Genomic DNA, 12884 nt, shown 5'->3' on the forward strand with positions numbered 1-12884 from the left:
CCTCAGTGAAACTGACGAAGAGTTGCAGAATTTGTTGACTAGAATAAACAGTCTAATCAGTACAGGACATGGGTTGACAGTAAATTGAAGGAAGACGAAAGTAATGAGAAGCAGCAGAAATGAGAAACTTAACATCAGAACTGAGGATCAGGAAGTAGACAGAGTTAAGGAATTCTGCGTGCTACCGAGGCTGTAAAACAACTCGTGACAGACGGAGCAAGGAGGACATAAAAAGTAGACTATCGCTGGCGAAACAGGCTTCCCGGCTGGTATCAAACATAGGTCTTAATTTGTGGAAAAATTTCTCAGAATGTACAACTGGAGCCCAGCATTGTGTGGAAAACCGGAACAGAAGAGAGTCGAAGCCATCAAGATGTGATGCTACATAGAATGTTGAGAATTAGGTGGATTGATAAGGCCAGAAATGAAGCGGTTCTCCGCGGGATCGACGAGGAAAGATACAAAAGAAAAACACAGACGAGAAGAAGGGACATTGTTATAGGAGATCTGTTAATACATCTGGGAATACTTTTCGTGGTACTATAGGGCATTGTAGAGGGTACAAACTGTAGAGGACGACGAAGATTGGAATACCTCCAGCAAATAATTGAGGTCTTAGCCCCCCCTCTCCCCCCCCTCCCCCACGTTCCAGCTAAGTGGGTCAGAGACATGCCAGTGCATATCGAGGTCTAGTACGTGGCTGAGCGCCTAACAGGACCCTCTTTCTTGAATTTCGGAAAAATGACGCTCTTGATTAATATTCCAATGCTCTATGAATGCATTTTTTGGCGTAAGTGACTGACAATTAAACGCGTTTTTGATCACATCAGATGCAGTTTCTCTGTAAACTGTGAAACAATATTTTCAGTGGGAATTCGAAATTGTCTAATTGAAAAAATTAACCCTTTCATTATTCTGATGTTCAACCGTAAGTACTAACTAAGGATGAACACTGGCAAAAACATCACTGACAGTATCTAGTAGTTCTTTGGGAACATTATATGACATTATCGTCATACACATAGCTAATACTACAGAATTTTAATTGCATTCTGCAGATTACATTTAAAAGTCGATATTCAATAAAATTTTAGGAAATATCATATATAATACCGACTAAGGAACTGCCCATTGCTAGGCCTTCGTTCGATGATATATTTTATCACTAAACGAAAAATAATTGAAAGTAGGCGCATTTTGCAGTAGATCTAGAAACTCATCTACGTCATCTGTATTCATCAGTTTACACGGCATTAAATTCTTTGTAATAATATTAGATTATAATGAAGAGATCAAGACCTCCTACCGTATCACTTACCACTGGACCCACAATACTTTGTAATAATATTATTGTTGTACATATTATAATACCATAATTATATTCATAGACGACCACTTAATTTCTCTCTCATTTATCCAAATACTGTAGGATATTTGATGCTTTAATATAAATATTAAATGGTTGACAAACAGTTCTCTATAACAGGCATTCATTGTTTTACTGATATAAGAAACCCGTATTCTACATATACTGAATGGACATCCTTTATTACACGATTTTCTGTCGCCAGTTCGTGACGATTTTACATTTTGTTTTTGTTTGTAAACGTCTGGAGGACTTTATTTTCATGTTATCTCAAACAAAGTTTATTTATAAGATCATTATACTGAAGTATTACAGAAAACATTTCGAGTAATGCTAAATAGTACGTAGAGATTTTGAACCCAGCTTTTTTGTCAAAGATTTATAAACAAGTTCTATTACTGTGTACAGTCCTTGCGAGAAATCGCTTGTTTCTTCTGACCACTGGAGGCCGATCTGTGGCTGTTTCTTCACTACTGTCGCTTATCAAAGCTGAAACACGACGATCGACTTCCAAGCCATCGGTTAGCAGCCGCCTCCTCGGCGTTCCGTACTTTACCACGGCGCCACTGATGGACCTCACTGGCGCGTAGCTGTCAGTATCGGCAAGCCAGTGCTGCGGTAACCAATAGAGACATATCTGCTACGACTACTTTCAGTGAGTTCATAGAGGGCAGTCTGCAATCAAAGCCAGTCAAATCATGTCCGTTGCCCATTTATTTATTTTAAAAGATCGTGAAAGGATTTATAGTGAACCATTTTGCATATAATTTTGGATATATTTTTGAATTACTGTTATTGCAAATTTCAACTCTACCATTTAGTGTAACATATTTCACGTAACGAGTACATGACTGGTTGTCAATGATGTTAATGCCGTATGCGATGGGTTGGGCTTCCGTATAAATTATGGAGAAGTGTCGGCTTATTCGGCAGTTCACGTGCTTGTTACGGATCATGCTCTGTTCACCGTGACTAGCCGCCATCATGGATACAACATTTTATTTTGCTATTATTATAGCTTTTATTCTAGATGCTTTTAGCCAGGTTCTGTTATATTGTACTGCAGTGCTTACGGCTTGAGTGTGGTCTAAATTATAGACCGAAACCGATTCCCAACAAAAATAAATATCTGTTGCGATCGATACTGTTTTAGCGTAATTTAATACTGACCCCAATCACTGTTCACTCTCTATTAAAATAACGCTCTCTAGAATTTCGTTGGGTAGTTCTTTTTTCAAACATACGTACCTCTGAAGCACACTTGGAAAATAATTACATCTTCCATAGTGGACTTTCCTTTGTAGGAATCGACCGCTCTACGTTCAAGCTCTTGGCTTTATCGGAAATGAAAGCGAAATACGGCAAGGATCCCTAGCTATCCGCTTTGCCAAGGCTGTCTTAAGAAAACTTCTTAAACCGTGCAAAGGTACTGAGCACCTCGACGAATTCATAAAAACTTTTTCATTGGAGGAAGAACAAGCAGTAGTGCTCCTCTATAAACATCAAAACAAGTCATTACTATATGTAATTTTAGAACTTGCCAAAAAACAAGGGGTTCCAGCTACGTCTTTCTACTGATCTGTAGTCCACTTTATTTTTTTTTTTCAGTTGAAACTTTTGTTACTCCTTTAATAATAACTCGATGCTAATGAAACTTTTACACAATCTTACTAAGTATGAGACTAGGTGTTGCGTGTGTAATTGATATAATTTTGCTGTTTTTAAATATTTAGTAAAACAAAAATGAGTAGCTTTACCCCGCCTACCCTATGAGTTCTATAGACATATGCTGACTGTTATGGCATATCGGACAACTACTGGGAAGATGTTGATCTTACTGGCAGAAAAAATTGATAGTGTTACATGACTAACAGAAGAAATCGGTTGACAGGAGACATACAGAGGCGTCAGTGAATCGTCTGTGCGGGAATATTACGTAAAACCTGGAGACGGAGATAAGGCTTTCTCTAGAAAGGAGCCGGCCAGAGTGGCCGTGCGGTTCTAGGCGCTACAGTCTGGAGCCAGGCGACCGCTGCGGTCGCAGGTTCGAATCCTGCCTCTGGCATGGATGTGTGTGATGTCCTTAGGTTAGTTAGGTTTGAGTAGTTCTAAGTTCTAGGCGACTGATGACCTCAGACGTTAAGTCGCATAGTGCTCAGAGCCATTTGAACCATCTTTGGAAAGGAGGCTCAAATGAACATATGTTGCAGTAGTTATGCAGAGATAAAGAAGCCAGCAGAGGAAATGCTGATGTGGAGAGCTGCAAAAGAAAAGTGTTCGGACTGAAGCCCACAACAACAATAGGTGATTGATGGAGAATTCACTCTGTCCACACTATGGAACACACATTTCCGGTATCATCACTAACACCTGAAGTGCCATTTCCAATGACATGCTTGACTGACCTCGTATTCCACTGCAACATTGTTATTTCTTTGTTTTCTTCGCCAGTGTCATTGAGCACCTTTCTTCAAGGTATTTTCCCGTACTTGCTGCTCTGGCCGCTCTGCATTCAGCCAGTCTCGTTGTCAAGCCTATGCTTTATTGTCTTTCTTTGTGTATCCCTGCGACCGGTATGCCTGCGAACACCAGCTAGTGTGTTTGTCGTTGGACGCGTCACAGGGCTCACCGAGGTGTGGTGGTGATCAGTCACAGCTCTTTGCCGTCTGTCAAATTATTCGTAAATACGACCTCCGACTTTAGCGCCTCTGCGACAGTGAAAAAAGAACAAAAACAGCGCCGGCTAAAGAGCTGTTAACAGGCTGGCAGCACCGCGACTAATGGTCGCTCGTGACGCCTGATCGGCGGGCAGCCGCTCCTGGCCGCAGTCCTCGGCGTTATACGAGATAAGCCTCGGCCGTCCCCCAGCCAGCGAATCGCGTCGCTCACTTCCACCGTTCCCTGGTCGGGCAGCTTCACACGGAGTACGCCTCCGACAGCTGGGCTCATTTCGTTAATAATGCGTGAACCGGTTTCGGCCACAGTCTTTGATCTAGGACGTTAAGTGACTACCGTGAGGTAGCCTCACACTTCACACACTGCGGGTAAAATTGTTGCCACATTTGGAGGTCATAAACATTCTCCTCATTAGCTACCAAACAATTTCAGGTCCCTATCTCATCGCCAGATACTTTCGCTCTTTTAAGAAAGCTAGTTATTCAAATACTGCTGGAATGTAAATATGAGTCTTAGGTACTCAAACACGTTCTTCCTACCTTTTTGCATCAGTCATTCAATGGGATAACAGCAAGTAGCTACGCCAGCATACCAGCCAGAGTACCACCAGCTGCGCCCAAAGCAAATCTCGTGGGCACTTGTGTAGCGCAAGTCTCTCGGTTTGATGACACTTCACGACCTGCGTGTCTTTATATGTACACTACTGGCCGTTAAAATTGCTACACCACGAAGATGACGTGCTACAGACGCGAAATTTAACCGACAGGAAGAAGATGCTGTGATATGCAAATTATTAGCTTTTCAGAGCATTCACACAAGGCTGCCGCCGGTGGTGACACCTATAACGTGCTGACATGAGAAAGGGCTCCAACCGATTTCTCATACACAAACAGCAGTTGACCGGCGTTGCCTGGTGAAACGTCGTTGTGATGCCTCGTGTAAAGAGGAGGAGTGCGTTCCATCACGTTTCCGACTTTGATAAAGGTCGGATTGTAGCCTATCGCGATTGTGGTTTATCGTATCGCGACATTGGTGCTCGCGTTGGTCGAGATCCAATGACTCTTAGCAGAATATGGAATCAGTGGGTTCAGGAGGGTAATACGGAATGCCGTGATGGATCCCAACGCCCTCGTATCACTAGCAGTCGAGATGACAGCCATCTTATCCGCATGGCTGTAACGGATCGTGCAGCCACGTCTCGATCCCTTAGTCAACAGATGAGGACGTTTGCAAGACAACAACCATCTGCACGAATAGTTCGACGACGTTTGCAGCAACATGGACTATCAGTTCGGGGCCGGCCGAAGTGGCCGCGCGGTTCTGGCGCTGCAGTCTGGAACCGCGAGACCGCTACGGTCGCAGGTTCGAATCCTGCCTCGGGCTTGGATGTGTGTGATGTCCTTAGGTTGGTTGGGTTTAACTAGTTCTAAGTTCTAGGGGACTAATGACCTCTGCAGTTGAGTCCCATAGGGCTCAGAGCCATTTGAACCAGCCATTTATCAGTTGGAAGATCTTGGCTGCGGCTACCCTTGACGCTGCATCACAGACAGGAGCGCCTACGATGCTGTACTCAACGACGAAGCTGGGTGCACGAATGGCAAAACGTCATTTTTTCGGTGAATCCAGGTTCCGTTTACAGCATCTTGATGGTCGCCTCCGTGTTTGGCGACATCGCGGTGAACGCACATTGGAAGTGTGTGTTCGTCATCGCCATACTGGCGTATCACCCCGCGTGATGGTATGGGCTGCCATTGGTTACACGTCTCGGTCATCTCTTGTTCTCATTGACGGCACTTTGAACAGTGGACGTTACATTTCAGATGTGTTACGACCCGTGGCTCTACCCTTAATTCGATCCCTGAGGAAACTTACATTTCAGCAGGATAATGCACGACCACATGTTGCAGGTCCTGTACGGGCCTTTCTGGATACAGAAAATGTTCGACTGCTGCCCTGCCCAGCACATTCTCCAGATCTCTCACCAATTGAAAACGTCTGGTCAATGGTAGCCGAGCAACTGGCACGTCACAATACGCCAGTCACTTCTCTTGATGAACTGTGGTATCGTGTTGAAGCTGCATGGGCAGCTGTACCTGTACACGCCATCCAAGGTCCAGGACAACATCTTGCAGTAGAACCGGTAGTTCCTGTTCCAAAAACGTTCGATATTTGCGTCCATTCATTGTGCAGTCAATAAAATATGGACCGATCAGTTTGTTTCCTATGACGCCACACTGTACGTTAATCAACCAAAGACGTTGATGGTCAACTTGCCGTAGCCAGTGCGGGTTGTCCACACTTCAGTAATTCATGTTATGCTGGTTAACGCTACCATAGTTTGTGAATCTAGAGTCATTGGAAAATAGTAGCACAGCGAAGAACGTGGAAGTCGTTTGCGTTTGTTGACGTGCCCGTTCACAAAGGTTACGGAGTCATGGAAATCGACTCCATGAAGTACTTGATGCAGTGACACGTAGTGTGGACGATACATACGACGATGCAGTATTGTGACAGTACTATCTACGGACATACCGGAATTGCCGTTGTATCGCCGAGCGCTTATCCGTGGGTTGGGGCGCACTGCAGCTAGTACACTTATTTCATTAGCTTCTCCTGTAACACGTTACCTTTTGCCGGTCTGTGTGCTGCCATCAGACACAATACCCGTTCTCAACCTTGGAAAAGAACGAAAAGAGCGAGCTTTCTCCGGAAAACGCTACGCATACAAGGCAACAACAGTCTCAGCATTTCTCCTACATTGTCCGTAAAGCAGGATCATATCAATTTTCTCTTCTGTGGTTGCAACATTCATCGTCCACTTGCACGTCTGTTCTCCATATCATAGGTATGTGTGCAGGAAATAGACACTGCGCAAGTATTGCAATGTTTAGAGCCGTTATCTGTCCTGCGTCTGCACGATATATCAGCCCGCAGTGCACTGCCTGATATGATACGTCGTAGTTCGCTACACGGCCACGGTGGCGCGTTGAGTAGTCCCCTGTTCGATAAATCGGAGGAATAGATCGCTGCGAATGGGGTTTTACAAGTAGAAGTTATGAAATACTGGCCTGTCCTATCCTCGCAGCATGGATGTGGTTCCCCACATGTCATTGGATATTCAAGGGCCATTGAGTAGCAGGTCGCAAACCAACATTGTGTACCCACTTCTATTCCTCCTATTACTGCGCCATCTGTAGCGAAACGAAGAAAATGCTTTAGACAAAACGTACATAGATTTTTGCAATAGACCCGCAATCTGGAAAAAAAGCGGAAGTTCCGATTGAAGATTTCAAAGTTGTCCTCCGTCACCCACGCACGAATTCGGATAGGGGGTCGAGTGTGGTATCTTCGAGTGTCCCCCTCCGACGCAAATAAATTGGAATCATAACTTTTTTGATCCGATGTGTAGTTTTCCAGATATTTCAATGTCGTCAGTTAAAATGAACACCTGCCGGCGGCTGTGGCCGAGCGGTTGTAGGTGCTTCAGTCCGGAACCGCGCTGCTGCTACTGTCGCAGGCTCGAATCCTGCCTCGGGCACGGATGTGTGTGATGTCATAAGGTTAGTTAGGTTTAAGTAGTTGTAACTGTAGGGGACTGATGACCTCAGATGTTAAGTCCCACAGCGCTTAGAGCCATTTGAACCATTTTTTTTTAATGAACACCATGTATAACTATGTTCTTGTTTAGGTAGATGAGGTTGAGCAGACTTCATTACGCTCCGCTGTGCAACAGGGTGTCACCCGTGGTTGGTTGCGAACTGTGGTCCGAGCCAGCGCGTCGTTGATTACGGAGCTCGCCGACGCAGCGTCGCAGGTGTTTGAGGGTTGATCGCTTCAGTGGGGTTTGCGGCTTTGTGTGTGTGACATCGTCGTCGTCTCGTCTCGTCCTTCGCTGGGTGTGAGCCTGACAGCGCCCTAGTCCGTTCCTGGTTCCTTCTGACGGCGTCGAAAAGTGTTGCACTTAAACCTTACTGTGGGTTTTTAATTTTGAAAGCTGACACGTAACGTGCAGCACCGATCTTTAGAACCACGACTGGTTACCTGAAACTTTTCATGTTCATAGAACTGATCAAATATTTTGTACTATGGTTCAAATGGCTCTGAGCACTATGGGACTGAACATCTGAGGTCATCAGTCCCCTAGAACTTAGAACTACTTAAACCTAACTAACCTAAGGACATCACACACATCGACGCCCGAGGCAGGATTCGAACCTGCGACCGTAGCGGTCGCTCGGCTCCAGCTGAAGCGCCTAGAACCGCTCGGCCACCCCGGCCGGCTATTTTGTACTTCTCATGTTATATCAGACCAAGTGCATGCGGCCGATTTTGACAGTGAGATTTCTGTGTTCTTTGTGAAATTCGTAGATCGCCCCCAAGTAGGCAAGTTCCTATTAAAGCACGGTAATCAGGTTCCCTTCTGGCGTAGAGATGGCTCGGGCATTGTGGTGCTGCATGCGAATGCTGACGCTAACTCCGGAGGCAGATGACATTTATCTTAAAAAAGTTTCGGCTCAATATGGTGACGTGACAGGCATTCGCCGTGAACGTTATTCAAGGCAACCCAAGGTACAATGTCACAGCAGTATACGTTCGGTGGAAACGCAAATCAAAACGAACATTCCGTCTCACTTCCAAGTTTGTACCTATCGTATTGATGTTACACACAGCCGACAGGTGTTTTCTGTGCAACGAAAGGGGCCTTCTTTGAACCAACTTCCCGCGAAGAGTTTTTGTTTCACGGTCTTCCTTGGAACAGCGCCGTAAGCTAACGGTTGCTGACATTGCCCATGCTGGTAACGAATTTGGGGCTACATCTTCCCCCGTTTCTGGCGATCATTCGACAGTTCCTACTAATTTCCCTCGTTGCAAACAGAACCTGACCCCGTTCCTGCTACTGCTTGGGCGGCGGCGAGCGCGATCCATAATAAGTGACGCCGCACACAGGACTGTGGTGAATTACTGTGCCTTCTCCTGTCCAAGCTTCCCATTGGCCGTGTTTGTCTGTCACTCTCAGCGGTAGTGTGATACCACATAGCCCTCGCGATGTGCATATCGAGAAGGCAGCCTCCGGTATTCCTGCTGCTACAGGCGTGGCTCCTACACAGCCGCCCCGGAGCGTTGGAATCGTGACCTTTGCAACCCCCATCACAAGTGCAACAGGTGATACATCAATGCCAACCTGTTCCTACGTCTACTCTCGGCGACGGGGATAGTCATTTGCCATTTATTGCGACTCCCGTTGCGGAAGTTGTTACTCCAGAGCTGTCTCCCACTGTCTCTGAAATTCACTCTGATTGCCCTCCATTAGGGAGCCGGCACACCTTGCAGATTGACCCTTCTGTGGGGCAGGCGTCTGACGTTGAGAAGTCGAAGACTGATATGGAAGTGGTTCAAGATCTGCCTCCACCGCCTGCTGCTCATGGTATTATAACTCGCAGCCCGCGTAAACAACGAGTACAGACTGACAGTGCAGCGGTGGATTGCAAAAGTAAGGATGCAGTAGGGTCCGGTACTGGCACCCCGTCCTCGGATTTACTATTGCGCTCCACGATGGACTGTGACGGACGACTGGATGAATAGTCATGTTGCTCTGTTGTCCTTTCTGTGCATTTCTTCCTTGTTTGATGGCTCAAGAATATACATTTGTCACGCCAAATATTAAGCGATATCTGCACCTAGCTTCGCTGCGTCAATATACAATGATGAGCCAAAACTTTATGACCACATGCTTTATAGTTTATTTGTCCGTCTTTGGAGCGAAATACATCACTGATTCTGCGAATCATGGATGCAACCGTTTGTTGATAGGTTTGTGGAGGTATGTGGAATTCGATGTCTACACACAGGTCACGTAATTCGCGTAAATAATAGGCCGCTGATTTGCGTGCGCAGTGATGGCCCGAGGTGGGTTCCATAGGATTTACGCAAGGCGAATTTGGTCGCCGAGCCATCAACGAGAGTTCATTATAATGCTCTTTAAACCTCTGTAGCAAGGTTCTGGCTCCGAGACGCGGAAACATACTGCTGAAAGATGACCTGAGCCGCACGGGGTAGCCGTGTGGTCTGGGGCGTCTTGCCACGGTTCGCGCGGCCCCCCCCCCCCCCTCCTCCCCGTCGGAGGTTCGAGTCCTCCCTTGGTCATGGGTGTGTGTATTGTCCTTCGTGTGAGTTTAAGTGGTGTGTAAGCCTAGGGACCGATGATCCCAGCAGTTTGGTCCCATAATAATTACCAAAAATTTCCAAAAGATGACATGGAAGTCAGGGAAGACATCAGACATGAAGGAATGCAGCTCTCAGCGTGTCTTCGATTACTACCACAAATCTCACACAAGCGCAGGAGAATGTCTCCATAGCATAATACTGCTCCCATCATCCTGCGACCGTGGCGCGCTCCACGTCTCGAGGCGCCGTTCACCTCGATGACGGCGTTTGAAGAGACGACCATCTCTACCTTGTGCAGCATAAATGTGATTCATCCGGAGAGCCGCCACGTCTCCATTGTTCGACGGTCGAATCCCTATGGTACCGTGCCCACTGCAATCGCAACTGACAATGTTGTTTGGTTAACATGTGAACACGTAGGGGCAGTCTGCTGCGGAGCTCCGTGTTCAACAATGTACGATGAACAGTGTGCCCCGAAAGACTTGTGCGTGCATCAGCACTGCGATCTTTCGGGAGAGATCCTACAGATCACTATGCATCGTACTTTACAGACCAGAGCACATGTCCAACTATTTAGCGCCTAGTGGCAGATTCACTGTCTTCTACCTCTTTCCGTAGATACTCACGACAGTAGCACGTGAATATTCGACCAGCTTCGCCGTTTTCGAGATAGTCGTTCACAGGCTCTGTGCAATAATAATGTGCCCTTTGTCAAAGTTACTTATCTCAATGGATTCCCCTATTTGCCGCACATGTCTTCTCTAGGATGATCCTCCGTCCGTGTCTGCTCCGCTTACATACTTCTGTTACTGCGTCACGGCATCCAACGTCGCGGTGGGCAGTGGTCATAATGTTTTGGCTTGTTGTTGTTGTTGTTGTGGTCTTCAGTCCAGAGACTGATTTGATGCAGCTCTCCATGTTACTCTATCCTGTGCAAGCTTCTTCATCTCCCAGTACCTACTGCAGCCTACATCCTTCTGAATCTGCTTAGTGTATTCATCTCTTGGTCTCCGTCTATGATTTTTACCCTCCACGCTGCCCTCAAATACTAAATTGGTGATCGCTCGATGCCTCAGAACACGTCCCACCAACCGATCCCTTCTTCTAGTCAAGTTGTGCCACAAACTCCTCTTCTCCCCAATTCTATTCAATACCTCCTCATTAGTTATGTTTTGGCTTGTCAGTGTATATTTATATGACTCCTGTGCGGATACAGTGTTCCTGCAAAAGGTTTTATTTACCCGTTTTCCACTCCCTGGATTTTGAACTGTGTTCAATGTGGCCCCCGAAGATTCAATGGAAACTACCTTATTCTTTCAGAATGCATTCCCAATACTGAGGTAAACGATTTAGAGTCTGTCAGAGGGACTGACTGTAGACTTTTTGACCTCGCGTTGATTGTCTTACATGCCCGCTCTGGTTCTGGTCACACAGATGAACGTTTTCGCTTTTATAAAGAGAAGATTATTTTATCTTTTATGTAGGAGTTCTCGAGGTATACTGTAGGGCTGTGATTTTAACTTGTTTTGATTTGTATTGATTATCCTTCACATTTTAATTAATGTTGAGTTTTAAAGGAGCTGATACCCTCGATACACCTGAAAGATGTTTGTGAATGTAAATATCCTACATTTTACTGCAGGACTGAGCACTTCTACTAACCGGTTGGATGTACGATCGCATATTTGCAGTCGACGCTTTCCCTGCTAGCCTCACTGTGTTTTGACCGTCACTCTCCAACTTGATAGGCAACCGGTGTAACTATTCCATTCCCCGTTGATGTTAAATGTCGCTCAGTTGGCAGATCCTTCTCTACATGATGCGACACACAATGTGTGGGAACGTAGTCTTCGATCTTCTGGGAAGTCCTCTACCACTCTCGAATGGTGGACTGCTCTGGCTAAACTGAAGCTCCGTCAAACTTTGATCACTTATTCTGCTGCTAGGGCGGGGGATTTTCGGAGAACTCATGCATTTCATTATTTTTTCTTGCGCGACTTGTATGGCGGTGTAGATCGCCCACCCCTGAGGATTGCAGATTTACGATGTATTACAACAAATTTGTTAAAGTTGAAGCAGCGGCAGATGGAAGTGTTGCGATCGAAACCACAGTCACTACAGCGGCCGTCACGAACATAGGCATCTCAAGGTCATCTCTCGGTGCTACAGCATTGGCAGTTAGTAATACGAGGGTTGTCCAGAAAGTAAGTTCCGATCGGTCGCTAAATGGAAACCACAGTGAAAATCAGAAACATTTTATTTGCAAGAGTTGGCTACGCTTTGCAAATACTTCTCTACATAGTCGCCGCTCCGACTTAGACATTTGTCGGAGCTTTATGCCAAATTTCCAACACCATCGTCATAGAAGGCAGCCGCCTGTCCTTTGCGATAATTCTCTATGCTGGTCTATGGCGCTTAGCCTGCGCCCAAGTGTTGTCTTCGTATCCAGTGTTTCATGTGAAAGAGATGATGCTCAGGACGAGCCAATTAGGGCTGCGTTGTGGATGATCGAACACTTCCCATCGAAAAGGCTGCAGGAGCGAATTCACCGCCCCTGGAGAGTGCAGCTGAGAATTGCCATGAAGAAGGAAATGATTGGCAGTTGTGTTATGTGTGCTGCATTCATTAAGGCGAAACCCCACAGTGGGCCCTCCTACTTGGCGGAAGACATCGTTGT

The sequence above is a fragment of the Schistocerca nitens genome, chromosome 8 (assembly GCF_023898315.1).
Source record: "Schistocerca nitens isolate TAMUIC-IGC-003100 chromosome 8, iqSchNite1.1, whole genome shotgun sequence".
NCBI classification, from domain to species: Eukaryota; Metazoa; Arthropoda; class Insecta; order Orthoptera; family Acrididae; genus Schistocerca; species Schistocerca nitens.